The sequence below is a fragment of the Sinocyclocheilus grahami genome, unplaced genomic scaffold, assembly GCF_001515645.1.
Source record: "Sinocyclocheilus grahami isolate Dianchi unplaced genomic scaffold, SAMN03320097.WGS_v1.1 scaffold236.1, whole genome shotgun sequence".
Taxonomy (NCBI): Eukaryota; Metazoa; Chordata; class Actinopteri; order Cypriniformes; family Cyprinidae; genus Sinocyclocheilus; species Sinocyclocheilus grahami.
In genome coordinates, this window is record NW_015505415.1 from 394,222 (window position 1) to 402,097 (window position 7,876).

The following is a 7,876-nucleotide window of genomic DNA, read 5'->3' on the forward strand; positions in this document are numbered from 1 at the left end:
TGGCCTTTTCTCTCTTTAGCTTGTTAAATTGACTCGTTCATTCTCCCAGAGGAGACGTCGAGGGCAAGTCTATTCTTCTTCCGAACTGTTGTTGTCTACGGCGTTGCTTTATTGATGCTCTTCTGAAATGTGCAACACACAGCCATTGTTTACACAAACCTGAATGATTTATCGTCATGATTTAGAGCCACAAAGTCATTTACATTCTGTTCTTTACAAGAAACATCACCTTTATGGGTTTAATAGATTGAGGGCTTGTTTATTGTAACGTTTGTCTATAATTAGAGGTGTTTGACTCATTATTACGTTTACTGACGCATAAAAATTAAGCATGCATTTTTTTTTTCCTGTGGAATGACATGCATTGAGGAATCATTCACAACAAGCCTGTTTTGCAGTGTTTTTATTTTGGCATCATATTAACTGGATGAGTATTCCTGCATCAGCCAGAGCAGATTTGTGTAGCTGAAGCACAAGTGAAAGAGTTTCAGAATCTGTGTACACTGAACTCAGCAGAAAATAAATGCACTGTAAATCTATTTATCAAAATAGGCTTTTATAAAGCAACAACAAAAAGGAAACTTCTAGTGTTTTTAGTATATATATATATATATATTAATTTTAAATTTGTTTTCATTTTTATATTTTCAGTGTTAATTTTATTTAAAATTTTCAATTTAAATTTTGGTTTAATTAGTCATTTTATGTGCTTTTTTTCTTTTTTTTTATTGTTTTAGGCTTTTTATATCTTTGTAGCTTTGTTTTTATTTTTCAGTTTTAGAAATTTTACACTTATAATATTTGTTCATATTTTGTGGCTTTTATTTTTATACTTTGTTTTCTTTCTTTTTTTAAATTTTAGGTTTTCATTGTAATTTTGTTATGTGCTTTTTGTTATTTTTATTTTTTTAAATATTTTATTTCTAAAAAAATATTTAAATTATTATTTATTTATTTCTGTTTTAGTTTCCAGTCAGTAATTTGTGCTTGAACTTAAACTTATTTCAGTTAATTGCCAAGGCAACAGTTCTACTTTTAATTTACTTAAATTGTTTTCAGTTTAATATTTATATTTAAATTTTATTTCAATTTTATATTTCAACATTTAATAGTTTTAGTTAATAGTAATCCTGTAAGCTACTCGCATATTGTTTCAAAAAAGACATCTGTTGGGCTTGTATGAATCTGAATCTGGATCATTTTAACAATCTGTAACAGTTTTTTGAGGTTCGGTTTTCTTGAAATTGGCATTTGGACGTAAATATGACGTCCTTCCTCGCATAGTAACATGCATTAAGAAATTATTACTTTTGATGTTGTGTTGACTTGAATTGGCTTGTTTATGGTAATGTCTGTCTGTAATGATGATGATGATGATGACGACCCCATAAGGGCCAGAGAAGAGACTCGTAAACCAAACGTCTCTTTAGAAACACAAATAATTGCGTTGATCCCTGTTTGACACAAAAGTGTCTTTTACTGCTCACTTTTGAGATCACTACACAATCAAGTGCACTTCCCAGGCTGCTGCATCTACAGGAAGTGATGTGTAATGATGTTGACAGAGGCCGAGTCCCGCAGCAGTTTGTGGGACGGGGATCCGAATCGTCTGCTCTAATGAGGCTTTGTGTTTTTAAGATAGTGGAGTACCAGCGGGGGTCGTGTCAGTCCCTGTCCTGTCAATGCTGTCAGAGAGCCTTAACTCCCGTCACGTGACCGCAGTCACGCTCACTCACTTGACACAGACGCCAGTCTTGTGTCAGGTCGATCTCTGCCACCCAGGGGTGATTGGGAGAGAACGCGTGCGTCGTTTGGTTTCTGTGCCGTAGCCTAGCGACTGAATGATGCTTTGTGTGCTCCCTGACTGAAATATCCCAAAAACAAATCAATGCTTCTGATAAGGGGAACCGCGAGTCTGTCAACATCTAGATCACTAATTACAATTACATTTGCAGCTCAGAATTGACGCACGCATGTCAGAGGATTTCGATATAAGCCAAGAGGAGACTGGTTTTCTTTTGCTAAAGTAAGGAAACTTTGCTTCCTTTGCTTCTGTAAACAAATGTTGGTTTTCACGAGAGTCACCGGCACGTGCGCAATGCTGCCCGACATCTTACGTCATCGTCCCGGAGCTGTGTACAACTGTTGGCGCAAGCTAGATTAAAGTGATTATTACATTTTGAATATGGATATTTTTCTTACAAAAACGCATCGATTCGCTACAGGACGCCTTTGTTTACCCCCCAGAGCTGTGTGAGACACTTTTTATTATGGATGGATGTGCTTTATTTCACTTCTTTTGGACTGATGCATGCAACACCCGCTGACTGCCATTTAACAGCTTGAAAGATCAAAGACAATTTTTAATATTACTCCTACTGGATTCATCTGAAAGAAGAAAGTCATATACACCTAGGATGCCTTGAGGGTGAGTAATTCATGGGCTAATTAAAATTTTTGGGTGAACTATCCCTGAGTCACCGGCACGTGCGCAATGCTGCCCGACATCTTACGTCATCGTCCCGGAGCTGTGTACAACTGTTGGCGCAAGCTAGATTAAAGTGATTATTACATTTTGAATATGGATATTTTTCTTACAAAAACGCATCGATTCGCTACAGGACGCCTTTGTTTACCCCCCAGAGCTGTGTGAGACACTTTTTATTATGGATGGATGTGCTTTATTTCACTTCTTTTGGACTGATGCATGCAACACCCACTGACTGCCATTTAACAGCTTGAAAGATCAAAGACAATTTTTAATATTACTCCGACTGGATTCATCTGAAAGAAGAAAGTCATATACACCTAGGATGCCTTGAGGGTGAGTAATTCATGGGCTAATTAAAATTTTTGGGTGAACTATCCCTTTAAGTATGCGTTAGGCTAGATGGATGTCTTAGACCAGTGTGCTGCATTTTCTCACACAGTTTTAGACTGTGCCAAGCATAAAGAAAATAAAACTGTTATAACATCTTTGTTCCGCTCACGTATAGGCCTACCATGGCGCAGCATCTTGTGTTTTTAGCACACGAACGCCGTCCAGGCCTTTGTACAGTAGATATGTGTTAGCCAATAGTTAGGACATGATCAAATTTTAAGAATTTAACACTTTGGTGTCGCATACCCTGGATATCCATAAACGATAAGAGAGCATCAGAACAGGAAACTGAACTTTCTTGCTCTGATGCTGAACTTTGCGACAAAACATAAAAATATATAATATTTTTCCTTTTTGACGCATCGTTTTATTCAGTTCTTCTTGTTTGCACAAAAGCCTGTACTGAGAAGGTAAGAATAAGAAATGTTACTGTGCATTGGAAAAACACAAGACTTTTTTGTTTACTTGGTGTTGTTTCTGGTGGTCGGGCTCAAAAAATAAATAAACAAATAAATTAATAGGCCTAAGTAAAAAAAATAGAAGTGACTATTAAAAAATTTCAATTTAGATGTTTGTTAGAAAATAGTATACTCTCTTCCAGATGTGTGTGTGTGTGTGTGTGTGAGAATGATCTCATCCCATCTCTTACTCCTGCCCTCCCTTTCTCTCCCAGGGGACTGGGTTTATTCTGTCTTATGCTCCGAGTTGAGGTATCCCTCTGCCAGAAGTACTGCTTATATGTGCAGAATTTCCTTATCATTTATTTATCTTATATTACTCATACTTTTGGCTCATATGCAACAAATAGGTAATCCATATCCTATTGGTTAAAAAGGGTACACCACCCTTATTGTGTTCCTATATATGCGCCCCTGTGTGAGAAAATAAAGCTTTGAAGCGAAGGAATACTCAGTTTTGGTGTCTGCTGTGCCTTTTATTCCCACGGCCGTGAACACTTTTGGGGCCTGAGAAAACTTGGCAACGAGAAAGAACGGGAGCATTTTAATTCTTAACAATGGTTAACTTGTGAAAATCACCATTGCTTAACCACTGTTAAGCAATGCTGAAGAGAACACTGGAAATTCAATAATTTCGATAAGTATAACGAATACAGTTCATTTTGATTTGTGTTTGTATTGACTTACAGTGCCATGAAAGGACTGCTGTTACTGCATTTACTTTTCCAAGGTACAGTGTATCTGTCACAATATGTTTACATACTTAATAATACAATAATAGTTAAAATTTCCAAAATACAGTGTCATCAGAACAAACCAAAGACTATAGAATACCTTAAAGGGACTTTGAACAAACTGAATTTGTGTGGCTTTCACTGCTTACTGGAATAGTGCATGCCAATAGAGCGGCGTGCCTAACCCAAATACACGTAGAATCATTTAGATTTAAATTAATTGCGTGCATGTGAAAACCTACGTAGAGTTGTGTGGTATCAGTGGGTTTCTTTGGGCTATCCTTTAGTTTACGATCCTTTGTATCCAAAAGATGTTATTGCGAAGTTCAGAGGAAAAACTGATTTATTTGGAAGCTCAAGCTGGGATTGTAGTCTGCTGATCAAAAATCTGGAGCAGGTCCATCATGGAGAGTTATTATACGCATGGATTGACCCTGAAAATGTTGGCCGGCGCACCTACAAGTTTTATGATGTCACCTCCACAATTCTTGTTAATGGAAATGTAAATGTTATTTTGTTCAGACATAATTTAATTGACTCCTGATCTACTTATGGGAGTGTGTTGACTAAAGGACCATTCACACCAAGGGTGATAACTGTAACGGTAAAGTTTTAAAAATCAGAGTTTTAAAAATCAGTCTAAATCCACACCTCGGCTATAATGATAGCAACATGAAAAACTGATACCGTTGGGATCACTTTTTGGACCAATTTTTTTTCTAGCTGATAAACAATAAAAACTTTGACAGCCAATCAGAATCCATCCATTAAAGCACTCGAGAGGTAGATGGCAAAACTGCAGCATGTTTATCATAAACGGAACGTTATCATGCTAATGGTGTGGATGCTAATATACAGTTATCTTTATGGTTACGATTCTTGATGTGAACGGGCTTTAACTGTGATGTTTCTGTCTGTTTTAGCAAGTCCACAGCATCCCAGCATCAAGATCTATGTACAGACGGGTGACACCATCACAGTAGTGTGTTCAACTTTACACACGTGTCCATACAGCAAACCAAACATCACTCTCAACAACATTGAAGGATCTGATAAAACCGAAAATGAGCATATTAAAGACGGCCTGTGGAAAATCACTCTGACACGCACATCTGTCACAAATGCCGAAAACGCCACTATTGAGTGTTCAGTAACATATTATGGCGGCATAACAGTTACAGCTATGGAGAGCATAAATGAACGATGTAAGTTTTCTGTGCAGTAATGAAATGCTTGCTACTGTTGTAGGTGTTATGTTTATTTTAGATTATCATTTATGATACTTTCATTTTTGCACTAATAATAATGACTAATCCTTTTAGCCCCTGGCCATGATGAAGCAGATGTGCCCATTCCAATTAAGACCGATTGGCTTTACATCCTTGTGCCCTCACTTGTGTGCATCCTTGCTTGAATACTTGCTGGTGTCATATACAAGAGTCGACACAGGTGTGTGTGTGTGTTTGTTCAGGCTAATACTTATTCATCATATATGCAGGAAAGTCTGGAATCTTTGTATTTCTCTTTAATGAGCATTTTAGTTTCTCACATTGTCATTATTGATTTTAGACAGACCCCTGGTGATATGCAAGAATCTGAACAGAAGGTATTTATGACATGTTCACTTCTTTTCATTACGTAACTGACAATACTGTGCCTCAAATGAAAGTAATTCAACATTTGAAAAATAGTTCTCAACAATAGTTATCTCCTCTGCCATATTTACAGTTTACGGCACGCCCAACACAGAAACTCGAGTGTCGTAAATATGACTTGAGAGGCTGTTCTGGTCCAATTTCAGACTAAGAAACTCAAGTCAAGTCACATCACTTTTCTTTATATAGCGCTTTATACAATACAGATTGTTTCAAAGCAGCTTTACAATAACAGACAAGAAAATAGTGATTCAATTATGCAAACAGAATTAAATTCTGCTGTAAAGCAGCTCTAAAAAGACAATAGTAAACACAAACAGTCAATATTCCGTTCAAATCAGTTCATTGTGGAAATGTCTCGGTTACATATGTAACCCTCATTCCCTGAAGGAGGGAATGGAGACGTCACGTCTTAGCGAGACCAATCTACTTCGAGTGTAAACTAAACAAGACAATGCACATTGGCATGCAATGATTGCATCCAGCTGCCGCTGATCGCAGCGCAAGTATAATTAGGCAGCAGGTGCAACGCATACTCAGGTTTTTGCTGAGGCGCCGACCCGGTGACCCGGATGCTCAGCGGTGGTCTCCATTCCCACCTTCAGGGAACGAGGGTTACATACATGACCGAGACGTTCCCTTTCAATCGGTCACTCTCGACCTCACGTTGGTGACCGACGCATTGGGATCCCTACCAAAGTGCCACGAATGCTGCCCCCTTTTTGGTGTAGGCCGGGGCTCGCAACAAGAATACCAGTCACTGTTGCTGTAGCACTACCCACTTAGTAAGATTGGACAACACTGGGAAAACGTACCCGTTCCACTTGGAACAGGAATGTTGCGGAAGTCCCATCCGTGCCGAAAGAGGTTTCGGAAGCACTTACACATATGGAAAACCGTTTAGAGGCATATGGAAGATTTAGAGGTGATTGCAACTCTCTTTGGGAAATGGCAGAAAGTCTGCCGGGGAAACACGGGCTCTGAGGCTATACCATGGACTTTACACAAATGGGATCCGCTTAGGTCTCTACATATGGAACCCAGCTCTCTACCGGATCTTACGGATTCATCGAGTGAGGGCCTGGCACCGGACGTTCTGCCACATCTGGCTGCCGAGGGGATGGAGGAGCTCGACAGGGTCTACAGTACGGACTCTCTGGAGCGGTTTTAGCAAGCTGACACTAAACCAGGGCCTCTCAGTGTCTCTACCCATTTGAGGGGAGAACACAGGAGGATACCGGCTCCACACGAAGGCTATAGAATCTAGCGAACGTTTTGGGGGCCACCCAGCCCGCAGCTCTACAAATATCTGTCCATGAGGCGCCATGGGCCAGCGCCCAGGAGGAAGCAACACTTCTAGTAGAGTGGGCTCGCTACCTGAGCGGGCAGGGCACACCCTGTGCCTGATAAGTCAGGATGATGGCATCCACTATCCAGTGGGCCATCCTCTGCTTAGAGACGGCCTTCCCCTTCTGCCGGCCTCCGAAACAGACAAAGAGCTGATCTGAGGTCCTGAAGCTTTGTGTCCAGTCTGCATACCATCTCAAGGCTCGGACGGGACAAAGCAAAGCTATGGCTGGGTCTGCCTCCTCCGGGGGCAGCGCTTGCAGTTTCACCACCTGATCCCTGAAGGGAGCAGTGGGAACCTTGGGCATATAGCCGGGCCGGGGCCTCAGGATTACCTGGGAGTTAGCCGGCCCAAAATCTAGGCCCGATTCGTCGACAGAAAATGCGTGCTGGTCCCCTACCCTCTTGAAGGAGGCCAATGCAAGTAGGAGCAGACTCTTCATTGATAGAAACTTCAGCTCAACTGACTTCAAAGGCTCAAATGGGCCCTGCTGTTGTGCGTTGAGCATTAGAGACAGGTCCCAAGAGGTTATAGAGGGGGGCCGGGGAGGATTTAACCTTCTCGCCGCCCTAAGGAACCTGATGACCAGGTCCTGCTTCCCTAATGACTTCCCTTCCATGGGGTCATGATTAGCAGCAATCGCAGGGACATAGACTTTAAGGGTGGAGGGAGACAGCCTTCGCTCTAACCCTTGCTGCAAAAAGGAAAGCACGACCCAGATCGGGTATTCCTGGGAGTCTTCTCGATGAGAAGAACACCACTCGATGAACAGGTTCCACTTCAAGGCGTAAGCGTGTCTC